Source organism: Ambystoma mexicanum, chromosome 5q, assembly GCF_040938575.1.
Source record: "Ambystoma mexicanum isolate Mex_15411 chromosome 5q, UKY_AmexF1_1, whole genome shotgun sequence".
Lineage (NCBI taxonomy): Eukaryota > Metazoa > Chordata > Amphibia > Caudata > Ambystomatidae > Ambystoma > Ambystoma mexicanum.
The window spans coordinates 738,344,150-738,360,773 of NC_090933.1; positions in this window are offsets into that span (position 1 = coordinate 738,344,150).

The following is a 16,624-nucleotide window of genomic DNA, read 5'->3' on the forward strand; positions in this document are numbered from 1 at the left end:
ACTCCCTGACAGGGGACAGTAACAAAAATGCCTTAAAGGCATGGTCTAGTAAAAATGTTTATTGTCCCTACGGGTCGGCCATGTTTTTTTAAGCGTAAGTGGCTCGATTTTAGAAAACTTTCCTATGGACCTTACCCAAGTTTTCGTCCATTAAACGCATGCGAAAACAAGCACCAGGGAGCCGCCATTTCCTGATAATCCTATCTTTTCCCCCATCGCCCTGGCTGTGACTGTGAAAGCTGTATGACTCCTTTCTCTTCCCTTCCCTCCACACTCTCCTCACCTGAGTCCTCAGAGTCACCTGCATTCTGTAGATTCCGCCGGCTCAGGTAGTCCCGTTCTTTTTTAGGTAGCACTTGCCTGTCTCGGTGAGAAGCCACAGTGACCGCTGACTTGACAGCCGTCCTGGGACCCCTTGACCGGGAACAGGCCGGACAAAGGGGAAAAAACCCACAAGTGGGAAAAACCCTTAGGATGTTCTGGCAATGAGGTAGGTGACAAATCGAACTGGAATACAGTAGGAACTGGAAGCTGAAGAGTGGTCCACCGGGTAGAAACTCAGGAGGGAAGTCCAATACTCCAAAGAGAGGTGGAGGAAACCAGGCCCAAGGATATGATAGGCGCGGTGAGAAAAAGAGAAATACAGAAGAGAAAACAATGGACAGAGAAAAAAGAGGGAAAAACTGGAGAGCCGCGAGAGAAAAGAGCGGCAAAGCGGGAGGACAAAAAACGCCCGCCGCCGGAGCGACGAGACTAGAAAGAGAAAGCGAAGAAGTGCCGAGTGATCGGCAAGGAAAATGCTGCAGAAAGAAAAGGCCGCCGCTGTATCCTACGGCAGACAGGTAAGAAGAAAAGAACTCCTATCCCAAGGAGGAGGGACGAGCAAGCAAGGCAGACCCGCTGCAAGGCGAGGCTAGCAGAGGGCAAACGCTGGAGAGCGCAAAAACCAGAGCTGCTTGAGCGAGAACCAGCAACGGTTGAAACGCAGCGACTGCCGGGCTTGAAGGGCAGATAAACTACCGGCAGTGCTGTGATTGGTCGTGGCTTGGTACTAGACACAAAGAGGGGACTAAATAGCTCTACCTGCCGGAGCGCCTCCAACGTGGAAGGAGCCGCCACCCGCGGTAGCGGTTGCGGATGACAGTATGACCCCCTCCCCACCTAACCGCCCCAGGCTTCCCCGGATAGCGGCGGTGAAAGGTAGCCAACAACCTTGGTGCATGAACCTGAGAAGCCGGTTCCCATGAGTCCTCCGACTCCGGGTATCCCTTCCAGGACAGAAGGTACTCAAGACGTCCGCGATAATACCTGGAATCACAGATCTTAGATACCTCATATTCATCAGGCTCCGAGGACCGTGCTAGGATAGATCTGGGAATGGTTCTCTGGTGAAGGTCGGGGTGGTAAGGTTTGAGAAGAGAGGAATGAAAGACCGGGTGAATGCGTTGAAGAGAGGAGGGAAGCCGAAGGCGAAAAGCTACAGGATTTACTTTAGAGAGAATAGTGAAAGGTCCCAGAAAACGAGGAGACAGTTTAGAAGGCTTTGTCCATCTAGGCAGAAACTTGGTGGACAACCACACCTGATCCCCTGGCTTCCAAACTGGACATTCTTTCCGATGTTGATCGGCACTGGATTTCGTCCGTCTTCTGCTAATCTCTAAACTCCGCATAGCAGAAGTCTGGGCCTCCTTAATATTCCCTAATACCTCTTCCACCGTCGGGGAGTTGGTATAACTGGGAACCTCCGGAAATACGGCACGAGGGTGAACCCCGTAAGTGCAGTAGAAAGGAGAGAGTCCTGTGGCGGAATGTCTAGTATTGTTGTATGAGAATTCCGCCGTGGGAAGCAGCGAGACCCAGTTGTCTTGATGCTGAGATATATAACACCTTAGGTATTGTTCCAGTGTTGCATTAAGGCGTTCCATCTGACCATTGGTCTTTGGGTGAAACCCTGAAGACAGAGCTCTTTCAATGCCCAAACGGTAGCAGAAGGCGGTCCAAAACTTCGAGATATACTGACTTCCCCGATCCGAGATTATCTTATCGGGAAGACCATGTAGCTTGAATATATCTCGAGAGAAAACCTCCGCCATCTTCGCAGCAGTGGGCAGACCCGGAAGGGGAGAAAAATGTGCCAACTTAGAAAAGGCGTCTACCGTGACCATAATGCAGGTACAGGATTCCGATACCGGCAGATCAACAATGAAATTGCTAGATATGAGACCCCAGGGGCGCGTTGGAAGTTCGACCTGAGTGAGCAGACCCAACGGTTTTCCCAGGCGGTACTTGGCTCTGGCACAAATTGGACAAGTGTTGACATACTCGTATGTCTCCTTTCTAGCATTTGGCCAAAGAAATGTTCTAGAGAGAAGCTCCAGGGTATTCTCGGGTCCTCTATGGCCGGCCGAGCGAGAGTCGTGACTCCACTTCAGAATTCTAGAACGAAGAGGACCTTTGGGAATGTACAATTTCTGTTTGTAGAAAAACCAGTCACCTCTTTGTTGAAAAGGAGAGGTATTACGTAGGGGTAGTTGAAGTTTTTCCTGAGTGAGGGCAGTTTTCACCTCTTTGAGGAAAGAACCAACAAAGGCCAGGATTTGGTTGCGTTTGAACATGGACTCCCTCTTTATTTCCAGGTGTTCCTTGGTGAAGTCTTTGCGGGATAAGGCATCCGCCAGACTATTCTGGGATCCCGGGATATACGAGACTTGGAATTCAAACTGTGCAAAGTGATGTGCCCACCTGGCCTGTCTGGAATTTGAACACTCCAATTCTTGTAGTACCTTGAGGTTCTTATGATCAGTCCTAATCAGAAAAGGATGTCTGGCTCCTAGTAGGAGGTGGCGCCACTCTTCACAGGCTAGTTTCATGGCCAGAAGTTCTTTCTCCAGTACCGAATAGTTGAGTTGGCTAGGAGAAAGAGTCTTTGACATGTAGGCTACGGGGTGTTCCGCTCCTTGGATAAGCTGGAGCAATACCGCTCCTACAGCTACCGCAGAAGCGTCAGTTTCCAGAACAAATGGTTGTGATTGATCAGGATGCTGGAGAATGGGAGCAGTGCAGAACAATCTTTTGAGAAAATTGAAACTTTTCTCTGCTTCATCAGACCAGAAAAAAGGAATAGCCTCCTTCTTGAGTAGGCGCGTAATCGGGTATACTGCCTCCGAAAAGTTTGAGATAAATCGGCGGTAGTAGTTAGCTAATCCTAAGAATCTCTGGACTTCTCGGACTGAAGTAGGAGCTGGCCAATCCAGAATCGCATCCACCTTGGTTTGGTCCATGGCCACCCCTTCCTCTGAAAGAATGAATCCGAGATAGTGAACTGAGGATACTGCAAATTTACACTTCCCGCCCTTGACCAGCAACTGATTTTCCTGAAGGCGAGACAGTACCTGTGTGACATGTTGAACATGTTCCTCCATGTTAGGGGAGAAAACCAGAATGTCATCGAGGTATATTATGACCAAGACCGACAGCAGATCAGAGAATAGCCTATCCATGAATCGCTGGAATGCAGCCGGTGCATTCACTAAGCCGAACGGCATCACTCTGTACTCAAACAGACCGTATAGAGTTCGAAAAGCCGTCTTCCATTCGTCCCCCTCAGTGATGCGAAGCAAATGATATGCGTTTCGGAGATCCAATTTGGTAAAAATTCGAGCCCCTTGTACCGCCTCAATAATGTCGGTTATGAGTGGCATGGGATACCGATCACGGATTGTAACCTTATTGAGGCCCCGGTAATCGATACAGGGTCGAAGATCAGTCGTGTCTTTTTTCTTGATGAAGAACAGGGAGGCGCCAGCTGGTGACTTCGAAGGTCGAATAAGACCATTCTCCAAGTTGGTATCTAGATAGACTCTTAATACCTTCTTCTCGGCCTGAGAGAGAGAGAACATGCGCCCAAATGGCACCAGTGCATTAGGTTCGAGATCGATTGAACAGTCTTCTGGCCGATGAGGAGGTAGCTGCGCATGAAGGTTCTCTTGGAATACCCCGAAGTATCTAGCACAGAAATTAGGAAGCGCGTGAACACCTATATGATCCTTGGAGAGAACTCTGACTGACTGTTGATCTTCCCTGGTATCGGGAGGAAGACAGTTGACCGAACAGTACGTAGAGCAAAAGCTTAGTCGATTTTCCGTCCAGTCGATATACGGGTTATGCCTGCACAGCCAGGGAATGCCTAAGATTATGGGGAAATGTGCGGCTCTAATGATGTCGAACTGCAGGGTTTCTGTGTGTTGGTTGATGACCATGGAGAGTTGTTCAGTGGTATGAGTGATTAATCCGGACGACAAAGGTGTACCGTCCACTCCTTCCACCTTCTGACCCACCTTCCGAACTATCCGTGTGAGCCCCATCTTGTCTGCCCACAGAGTGTCCACAAAGTTCCCGGCCGCTCCACAATCCAATAAGGCTAATGTTTCCACCAGTCTTCCATTCAGATTCAAGGTAACAGATAGTACCATCAGTCTGGAATCCTCTTGGGATTCTGACGCCGATACTGAAAGTGTGACGTAGGGACGCTGAAAAAGATCTGAATACCCCCGGCTGCCCGTCCCTATTGGCGCCGAGGGTAATCGTTTCCCGCCTTCTTCTCCGGTACCTCAGAGCAATCCTTCAGTACATGTTGATCGGAACCACAATAGGCACACAACCCTTTTTCTCTTCTTCGCCTTCTCTCCGCTGACGACAGAGGTGCTCTGGTAGCTCCGATTTGCATCGGTTCTTCGCTCTGAGTAGAGGTGAATCGTCCAGAAGGAGAGTGTGAAGGAGGGTTCATGGGATTTCCTGGTCCTCTTTGCTTCCTGCGTTCTGTCCTTCTCTCTTGGAGACGGTACTCAATGTGGAGAGCGGCAGCAAGTAAGTCTGGAAATGTGGGAGAGCGTGGAGATCTGGCTAGCTCATCTTTGATCTCCTCTCTCAACCCTCTCCGGAATACAGCGTATTGTGCTTGTTCGGACCATCCTGCTCCTGCCGCCAGTGTCTTAAAAGAGGAGATGTATGACAGCACGTCCAGAGCACCCTGTTGTGCATCCAGCAGGTCCTCACCTGCAGTAAAAGATAGTTCGGGTCGCTCGAAAGTCTGTTTCAGAAGGTTCTGGAACCCTGAGAAATCCTGTAGAATGGCATTACTGCTCATAACTAGCGGAGTAGCCCAGGCTAAAGCATTCCCTGTCATATTCGAGATCATAAACCCTACTCTGGCTTGGTCCGTGGAGAAGGTGTGTGGTCTGAAAGTGAAATATACATTGCAGGCTTCCAGGAATTCCTTCACCCTCTTTGGTGAGCCATCAAATCTTCCTGACGAAAGAGTCATAGGAGGCAATTCCGGGGGATGTGAGGGTTCCCGGACCGCTACCATCTGTTTTAGAAGGGCATTCTCCGATTTTACCCCCTGTAATTCCAGTGACATGGCCTGAAAAGCCTTCCATAATTCTTGGACTTGTTCTTCGGCTGACATCTTGGTCCTTATTGGCGTTTCAATCTGTGACTGTGAAAGCTGTATGACTCCTTTCTCTTCCCTTCCCTCCACACTCTCCTCACCTGAGTCCTCAGAGTCACCTGCGTTCTGTAGATTCCGCCGGCTCAGGTAGTCCCGTTCTTTTTTAGGTAGCACTTGCCTGTCTCGGTGAGAAGCCACAGTGACCGCTGACTTGACAGCCGTCCTGGGACCCCTTGACCGCGAACAGGCCGGACAAAGGGGAAAAAACCCACAAGTGGGAAAAACCCTTAGGATGTTCTGGCAATGAGGTAGGTGACAAATCGAACTGGAATTCAGTAGGAACTCGAAGCTGAAGAGTGGTCTACCGGGTAGAAACTCAGGAGGGAAGTCCAATACTCCAAAGAGAGGTGGAGGAAACCAGGCCCAAGGATATGATAGGTGCGGTGAGAAAAAGAGAAATACAGAAGAGAAAACAATGGACAGAGAAAAAAGAGGGAAAAACTGGAGAGCCGCGAGAGAAAAGAGCGGCAAAGCGGGAGGACAAAAAACGCCCGCCGCCGGAGCGACGAGACTAGAAAGAGAAAGCGAAGAAGTGCCGAGTGATCGGCAAGGAAAATGCTGCAGAAAGAAAAGGCCGCCGCTGTATCCTACGGCAGACAGGTAAGAAGAAAAGAACTCCTAACCCCAGGAGGAGGGACGAGCAAGCAAGGCAGACCCGCTGCAAGGCGAGGCTAGCAGAGGGCAAACGCTGGAGAGCGCAAAAACCAGAGCTGCTGGAGCGAGAACCAGCAACGGTTGAAACGCAGCGACTGCCGGGCTTGAAGGGCAGATAAACTACCGGCAGTGCTGTGATTGGTCGTGGCTTGGTACTAGACACAAAGAGGGGACTAAATAGCTCTACCTGCCGGAGCGCCTCCAACGTGGAAGGAGCCGCCACCCGCGGTAGCGGTTGCGGATGACACTGGCTGACCTGCTTTTGCGGCACTAAATCAATTCCCCCGCCCCTGATCCTGACATTATCAAAACATTCATATTCCCCGCCTCTCTCCGTGACGTTACTGTGCTGCGTAGGCAAACGCGCCCAGTCGTCTTCTACGCGACTTCACACAGAACCCGGAAACCAACACAGACCATCTCACAACACAGCGTGCCACAATTCGGAATATGAAACTGTACTTTAAAATCAAACAGCAACACGGTACATTTGGTAAAGTACATTTATTTTAAATTAAATGTTTATAGAATATTCAGCAATTGCCCTATGAACTCCGAAAGCCATTTATTTTCTTTTATCTGTATCCGCCATGGTACACAGGGTCTTGCTTTTCGTTAAAAAAAGCACTTTGGAAGCACGGTGAACCGCAAGGCTGTTCCATAAAGTAGGCACTAGTCCATCGTATAGGTTGATATGTTGCTTCTAGCCACTAGTACAACGTAAGGGCATGTGGACCCTTGTCGATCGTCCCATAAAATTGTCAGTGTGCTCCAGTTGTTCACACGAAGCTGCAGGTGTCTACTGTAAAAGCCATCTGCTGGTGTCTCAAACCGATGGCATTAGCAGAAGGGGAGCAAATACCTGTTATGAAAACAAAAAAATTATAATTAGTCTCGCCAGCCGATCTTCATTAATATTACTTATTTTATTTATTACAGCCGATCAGAAAATATTTGCTTGCAAGGATAGTTCAATGGAGTATGTTCGGCTCTAAAATCAATGCGAAAAGTAACGAAATAAATCGAGGCCAACACACAATGATAAACGACAGTTAGTCTACATGCGTGAGGAATGATATGATATATGATATGGCATTTGTAACGCGCCTATACTCAAGTGTTTCTAGGCGCGACGAGGCAGGTGGGGAACAAGGGCAGACAGACAACGATCCTACTAGGCCAGGTGTCTTTCTGATCGCGCATGGGGGAGGAGGGGGGGAGTGCTGTACATGGTTAGTTGAATACAAATTAAATAATAGGGCCAGCTGGTGGCAAGTGCAAGGTAAATGCCGGGAGAAGGGGCTGAAGGATACAGAGACAGTCCCGTAGTGCAGGTAGGCAGTGCAGGGAAAAGTGGCTGGGCCAAGGACCGAGATCGGTGAGACCAGTGGACCTGCATGCCCATGTGCCCACTACAAACACGTTTTCCTTGCTTTTCCTAGCTCTTCATTCATTCATTTATTCATGCATCCATTCATTAAATCTTCATTCCGGTATAAAAGCGTGTAAAGATTTACTTACATTATATTTGAAATTTCCATTGTGTCTCTTCGTAATGCAGTCTGTAAAACGGACCGTGCTCTTGACAACGATTTTTCGTATACTGAACTAAAATGAAACTCGGTCTAGTTTCTGAATTTTCTGCCTTATTGTCTCTTACGTTATTGCGCACCCCCTTCAAATGTAGTTCTTTCGGCATGGTCCCTGTCTCAAGGTCAAAAAACAATAGACCCTTATACTTCCAGTGCGACTTGTGGGCCTCATCTGAGCGCGAGCTGAAAATCAAAGCAGCTGTCCTTCGCATTCTTTATTTGCAACATCACATAGTATAGGCATCTGTGAGAACTTGAAGTTTAGAATCTGTCTATGTAGTGCGCCTCAATGTGCAAATGCGAACTGGCTTCTCTCCCATATGCCACGGCCCGCTTGGCTGGCGCGTTCTAAGTGCCCCAATTTTGTCCCCGTTGTCTGCGAGCTTTGCAGCCCAAATTGAGACATTTAATTTTTGGCGGAAGGTCAGGGAAAGTATGAAGTACCACAGGACTTGAGTTAAAAGTGAGATTTATTGTTTGTTTGTTTGTTTTATTATTTGCAATTCGCAAGCCTCCCCTCCGTTAACAGTGCGCAGCATTTACATTTACATGACATGAGAAAAATATATACATACAAATATATGAGGTGAATAGAGAGAATTCAAAGATGACACCCAGCTTGTTCGCCACCCATGATGGTGAAGGTAGGGGTTAGGTTTACAGGTACCCTGTACAATAACATTTATTTACAAAAAGACAATCGTATTGCAATTATTTAAACCGGGATTTGTACTTCACAATCAGCTGTGCTTCGGGTGGGCATGGCACAGTCGCAATGTTCGGTGGCAATGGATCACTGCTCTGCACAGAAACGTTCAAAATTCTATATCTGTGCTTCTCTAACACAGCAACAATAAGGCCTTTCACAAAGTCGAACTGCATTTCATCATAGACTGGTTTGATCACCCATTGCTTACTTCGTTTTGAAAACACCTTAGTGTAGCGAGGCATCCTTACTTTACCCCTAGTCCTAGATTGTTCACATCCGACATTGCTGTTATGGGCCAAGACCGCTAGTAGAGTGCAATGTTTCATGCCCCGAAAGCTAAAATGTAAGCGCTTTGGCCTGTACTTTAGGCACATATTGTGGAACACCTCCAAATCTCCTGTGTGACAGAATTCTGTCAGTCCTCTCAAATCTCTTGATAGAGTTTTGTCGAAAACAATCTTCTCAATGGCTTTGTGTGTCGGTGAAGATGGAATCAACCACTTCTTCTTCCGTGCCTCCTCTGGGGACAAAGGGCCATGTTCACATTGGTGGAAATGTTGATTTGCTGTCCAACGGTGAACGTTGGTACAGTGGTGCAACAGTGACCGCCATTTTTCAAGTAGTATTTCCAGTGACCCTTCACAAGTTTTTGAGCTCCACCAAAGATGGTTGGTGATAGAATGTAACCACTGCAAAATACTTTCAAAACCTTTTTTTTCCCTGCAGCCAAGATTTTCTTATTGATTGATTTAGCAAGATGCCATACGTCAAATTGATGTTTAATATGTGGGAACTGCTCTCTCATTGTCTTGGCAATTGAAACGTGTCTATCCGTGGCTATGAGGTCGATGCGCATTCCCCTTGATTGTAGATATTCCACTGATTTTAGAAATCCTAGTTTCTCCATGGCCACTGACGATGTACATTGTGTTACCTGCACGACCACCGAGCTCAACATTTTCTTACTATCCATGTCCTGAAAGTGGTAGGTGCAGTACTTGGCAGAAAATCCAGGGCTGTCGCACTGTCCATCGCCGGCTAGCCTGAATCGTTTGCCTCCGAATGTACTTGTAGAGACAATTGTTCAATTTTCCAAGCATCACTAATGGCTGGAAACAGATAATCACGTTGGTATATGTATTACAGCGCTTTAGAAATGAAATGGAGTCCCAAAAACTGAAAGAAAGCCTCTAACTTTCTAAAACTGGAGCCACTAAAAAGTGATGCAGCTGCACACAGTAGATTGCCTGCTGGCAGTTTCCCCAGCATTGGTTGTGCAGACCATGAGAACCTATGATTTAATCTACAGGCAGCATTTATTTTGACGTTACTGCCTTTTATTTGATGAGTCACATTAATCAATGGCTTCCCACATACTTTCCCTCTAATGGAATGCACACATTTCAGCATACTTATAATTTCCATCAAACAACTGTCGAATACAATGTATTTGCTCTCTTTCATTAGACTGTCATCCTGCGTCAACGTTGTTTCGGCCTGTGACGTTGTGGAGATTTCAACACATTCGAAAGTAATATCGCTGATATCAAGTTCTGATGCGTCTATGGATGCTGCGGCTGGTTCATTCTCTGTCATTTCGACATCTATTACTTCAACATTGTGGGGAGAACACAACAATGTCGACAGGTTTTTTGGTGGCAAATTTTTGGCGGGTGTAGATTGTGTGAATTGATCTGCAACTACTTCAGAGCTATCTTCAATACATTCAATAACATCTTCTTGTGGTGGTGCGGTTGCACTGTAGCTATGGTCCAATGCAACTTTGCTGTAGTCTCCAAACACAGTTAATTCATGTTCTGGCCATTGGACATGAGCATCTCGAGCCTGAACACGCCTCGCCTCAATTAATAGTTCCTCCATAGTGTACACGGTCTGGCAAGCCACATCTCTCATTCGCTTCACTGTCTGTGTATGTATAGTTCTGAGACCCACAGGTAACTGGAGGAGAGATTGGAAAAGGGATGTTCAGTTTAAACACAAGATGGAGTGTAGTAGAATTGACTGGAAAAAAACATAAAATAGTCCCCAGCACAAGCATTTTTTTAAAGTTATGAACTGTTTGTAACTAACCTTTTTTGTTTTTTTTTCTTTGCAACTTTATTGACTCGACCTTCAACATCTGCACGCTGTAGCTCCGATTCGTTTCTGCATGGCCTCCCTTCCTCTTGCGCTTCAACGACTATATTTTCTGTATCCGCATAGACAGCACGGAATGAGGCTCCATCGTCTCCCTGAAACATAGTACTTTCATTACTATGTATCAAAATATTTTTAGCATAAAACACACGTGAGGACGAACACACAGGTGCATCTCAATAGCCAAACACGATTTAAACATTGTGTGCAACAATCAAACGACAAGTATTCGACCAGTGATGATCTATTTCGATGGAACTGTCAGTATCCATACCTCTGGCTCTGCATGGACTGCCATTAATGGTTGTATTGGAGAGGAGGCATCCGCATCTCACTGAAACACAGTACTTGCATTAGTATGCTTTTCAATATTGGAAACACAACACACACTTGGGGTCGACGGCACAGGTACATATAAAGAGATAACCACAAATGATGCATTGTCCAAAAGAATCAAGGAAAATCTAAATATGATCACATTTCATCGACTTATTTCTCTGATTCCTTTACATCTGCATCATCTAAATGAGATGTTGTGATTGTGGTGGAAACTCCGTCGTCTCCCTGAAACACAGTACTTGCATTAGTATGCTTTTCAATATTGGAAACACAACACACACTTGGGGTCGACGGCACAGGTACATATAAAGAGATAACCGCAAATGATGCATTGTCCAAAACAATCAAGGAAAATCTAATTATGATCACATTTCATCGACTTATTTCTCCGATTTATTTACATCTGCATCATCTCAATTGGATGTTGTGATTGTAGTGGAAGCTTCGTCGTCTCCCTGAAACACAGCACTTGCGTTAATAGGGAAGAAAGTATAGCAAATGGAATCACGTTATATGATCACGCATGATGGAGCTGTCATTATCCATACCTCGTGCTGCTGAAGAATATCTATGGATGTTGCAAATGTAGTGCGCACTTCCGAAAACTGTTGTGCCGATTTGTATACGCATGGTCCCGCTTCCACTTCCCCTGGAATTACTTGAACGTCAGGCTCTGCATCAAGTGCAGGGGTTGACGCTCCATCAACTGCCTGAAACATAGTACTTGCATTAGTGAGGATTACAATAGTGAAAACATAAGACACACATGGGGTCGACAGCACAGGTACATATCAACGGCTAACCACGAATGAAACATTGTGTAGAACAATCAAACAACAAGAATTCCAGCTCTGATGATGACGCTCGATGGAGCTGTCAGTATCCATACCTCCTGCTGGTGAAGAACATCTAGAAATGTTGTAGATGTGGCGAACGTTTCAGCATCTCCCTGAAAGACAGTACTTGCATTAGTATGGATAACACTAATTATAACTGAAAACAAACACCAGTGGACGATAACTAAGGTGTATATCAATTGGAAAGCACTAACCAAACATTCGGTAAAATAATTACACGATAAAATAAAACTATTACTTGACATGCATAAAACAATTCTGTAGCGGATTAGCCTAGTAAGATTACCTGATACGCGCTAGAAGTGGTTGATAACTGCGACCACGTCAAGGATGTAGAATGTTCTTGCTTCAGATTCAAGGGATAGTCAAGAAGTTGTAAAGGTAAATTAATGATTGATAATGAAATGCCAATATTAAAAATAGCCATGTAAAGCGACAGAATACTTGAAAAACGCTCAATATAGCACAGTTCCCTGTTCCCATATATATACATTGCATTTGTGGGTTATGAAATCGAAAAAGAATATATTGATAAATGTCATTATTCAAAAAACTATACACTCATATCAATATCGAAATTATTACAAGGGATAGAACACCTACAATATCAATTAATCAGTTTGGATACCTACACACTACCGCAAGGCCTAAAGCTAAATCTGGACACTTGACTCACCGGTGGCGGAATGTGGACGAATAGAGTGGGAATAGTGTTTTCAAGCAATTTCCGTGTCGTTCGCCGTTTATTCTTCTTTGTTACCCAAGAAGTTGTGTACATGTCCAAGGAAAAGTGCCGGCTGCAGATGCGGTATCGATCACCCATCTTGTCCTGTAAGACTTGTTGGCCTCTACTTTCCAGCTCATCCAGTGGATATCCGCAATGTCTGACCCGTTCTCTTATTCGATCAACAGTTTTCGGGAATACATGCATTTTAGTGCCTTCAGATTTCGCATGGGACTTCGAAGGGCAACCGCTAATCGAACAGGCAGGCATTGTTGATAAATCTGAAAAGTAAATATCGACATTATTATACAATCTTCAAGAATAAAGATTTGATACAGAAGTAAATGAATCATACAATGATCAATGCAAGGTTTGTTTTGGTCGCAGGAACTATACCAGTTCATTATGTGCGGCTTAGTATTTTCATAAGTTGCAGAAATGTATAAATGATGTGACTAAAATCTGAACATGTGACTCATCCCTTGGATGTTCTGTATTGCACGAGAAGGAAACATGCTTACATTATAGACTGGACCCCCGAAGGATGCAATTCGATGACAATAGACACAGATGAAAATAAATAGATCTATTGATAGCATAGCAATGGAAACTCAAATCAATAGCAATGAGACCAATGAACATAGCACTATTGTGTACTTAACTCGCAAATAGATAGAAATTTAAAAATCTGCGAAATATGACTAGGATACATGGCCGTACCTTGACCAACAAACAGTTGGATTCAGCAAGCAGAGCAGTATGTTGCAGGAGAATAGGTGGGTGGCCACAGGTAGCACACTGATGGGTTTGCTCGAAGCGGGCACAGAAGTTCACGGATAGCACGACGACGAGCAGATTAGCGTAGATCTCAGTGGTTGCCAGGTAACACGTTCAGGAGTTGACTTGCAAAGCACAAAGAATTTCTCATGAGACATATCAAGTGGTTTATAAAGTATTAGAAACAGGGGTGTGTTTGTGAATGAATGACGTATGTATGTCGTGGTCTTAGGGGGGCGGCCTGCTTCAAGGCGAGACCTGGATGGAGACACGGGGTCTGAGGAGACCATGTGACCGATGGCCCCTTGGCGTGGGATACCTTTTGAAGTGTACATGTACTTTGGCACCTTGGCCTTTCGCGCCCCTGACAGCCCCCCATGCCAGCGCTCATCCACTGGCGCGAACCGCCTTTGATAGAGGGGGGTGGGATGGATGGGCCTGGGGCGTGCAGATAAGGCACAGGAAGACTGCTGAATGGAGACACACTTATGTGGATTGCAGGGGGACGGCCTGCTTCAAGGGGAGGCCTGGCTGGAGACACGGGGTCTGAGGAGGCCATGTGACCGATGGCCCCTTGGCGTGGGATACCTTTTGAAGTGTACATGTAGTTTGGCACCTTGGCCTTTCGCGCCCCTGACAGCGCACATCCACTGGCGCGAACCGCCTTTGATAGAGGGTGGGTGGGATGGATGGGCCTGGGGCGTGCAGATAAGGCACAGGAAGACTGCTGAATGGAGACACACTTATGTGGATTGCAGGAGGGTGGCCTGCTTCAAGGGGAGGCCTGGCTGGAGACACAGGGTCTGAGGAGGCCATGTGACCGATGGCCCCTTGGCGTGGGATACCTTTTGAAGTGTACATGTGGTTTGGCACCTTGGCCTTTCGCGCCCCTGACAGCCCCCCATGCCAGCGCTCATCCACTGGCGTGAACCGCCTTTATATCAATATATAGTATATCGTCTTTATATCAATGATAGTATATCGTTGCTTATCAATAAAAAATGCCACATACCGGAGATTCTTGTGAGCACAGACCCACACTTCAACCGGTGTATTATAGTGGTCAAGACCCTAAGGCATGTATAATCCAATGGTAATTGTTAGTATAGATATATGTGTGACTTTTATAGAGACATAACTCACTGAAAGACTTTGAACAGGTGTTATTTAGTACATGCATTATCGAGAATATGTTATGTTAGCTTAGATAGATAGTGACCACCCTGCTTCACAGCGACCAGACCTTCACCCATTCAGAGCACAGATGTCTGACGTCCATCCTTGAATGGAGACACACTTGATTAATTTAAAAAATCGAAACAACCGTTGTTAAAATATATGTGGTCTTTTATTTTGTATCTTATTTTCATGACACAAAAATACAAGACTTTAAAGATTATACAGGTCAGGTTGCAGCACAGCGAGAGAAAATCCCCTGTACTGACCGCTGTCACTCGGGAACGTTTCTCTAATGGCACGAACGGCACAGGCGGGTATCACTCTTCGAACGTGGTGTCCAAGCCTCCCGTGGAGCCACCATGTAAAGGAACGATAGGCCACCAGCCTGTACCACCTGTGAAAAGGAATGAAACAAACTGTTTTTAAATGACCAAGATAAGTTTAATAAACGTTTGTTGTCAATGACAATTCTTGCAACTAATGGCATTCTGCACGGACAAATGCACACTATTGAACGACTTACATGCGTTACAATGATATGTAGATGTAATTTTGGATATAGTAGAAGAACATGAAATAGGTGTGGCATGACAAGCAGAGTATACTTACTCGTTACTCGGATTACGAGGACGAACAGTTGCGCGAAGTTCGTGCATAAGCACCATCATTATTCTCAACACGGCCCATGTGAGGCAGGCTGCCCTGAAGTCTGGCAGCTCGGTGATGCATTGCGGTCGTGGCTCGCCTTCTGAAATGTAGGCCAGGCATCCCGAGTTTTCTTGGCAGCAGCAGTTCTCGTCCTTATTTGGCATTAGCTCGCACCGATTGCATGTGCACCAGGTGGAGACGCCGTCCATTCGACTAGGCCCAGGCTCTTCATCTGTTGATTCGTCCTGCCAACTGCCGTCCGAATCCCCATCGTTTTCGCGTGCTTCCCTTTCCAGTAGTTCCTCCTCGGTATACTCGGGCTCGTACATGTAGGGCATTATTGTAGCCATTGTGTGTTAAACAAACTAAAATAATTTATAGCGGTGGTACTGGTATCTGTTCACACGGGCTACAAGCGGCGAAGGTAGCTGACCAGAGCACTGAAACGAGTCACAGAATACTCAAAGTAACACAGAGAGAGGAATGGAATCGAAAATCTGCTGCTGTGTGTTGTGAAACGGTCTGTTTATACTTATTGAGGAAAGAGGCGTCCTGCCATTTCCATGGCGACACGTCATTAGCTGAAGCGCAGCGAATGTTGACACAAGACGTGCTTTGGCGTTGTGAAAGGGGCGGTACGAGTCTGCTGATGACAGGCTCAGGGGCGGGGGATTTGATTTAGTGCCGCAAAAGCAGGTCAGCCAGGGCGATGGGGGAAAATGGCAGCTCCCTGGTGCTTGTTTTCGCGTGCGTTTAATGGACGAAAACTCGGGTAAGGTCCATAGGAAAGTTTTCTAAAATCGAGCCACTTAGGCTTAAAAAAACATGGCCGACCCGTAGCGACAATAAACATTTTTACTAGACCATGCCTTTAACAAAGCGTTTGTTGTTCGGCCACAGGATTCATAAGCAGTGTCTTCCTACAACTAGGTAGCGTTTCAAAAACCTCCAATGTCTATACAATGTGGAACACTGCTTTCCACTATTCAAAGAGACAGTACTGTTCGTTCATGGGTGGCTCTGGAAATTGGACTGATGTTATCGTCCAGCACCTAACAGAGTATGTTCCATAACACAGTGCCATTTGCTCAGCACGTCATCCAGTGCCTTACTTCAAAACCAATCGTGCATTGCCAGCGCTTCAGCAATTCCCAATCCTCCTCTTGAGAATAGTCTAGAAGCGTTCCATCTGCAGTATAAGTGCAAGACCCCAGGAAGTTGCTTGCCAGTGCCTTAATTTAGTGGGCGTGTGCTGCCTGGCAATGGGCCCGGCACTCACCCTTGTCAAACACTAGTGTGGTATGATCACATGAACTGTAAATCACCTGCTCCTTTTACCTCACTGCATATTCACCTTAGGGAGCAGGTGCATTTTTCTGTGCTTTACTGTTAGGGATATTTGTGCAGCAACCATTGATACAGGGAATCTTTTCCCTCCCCAATCAAAAGCGCCACATTAATATCCCTTTCATGTGATTC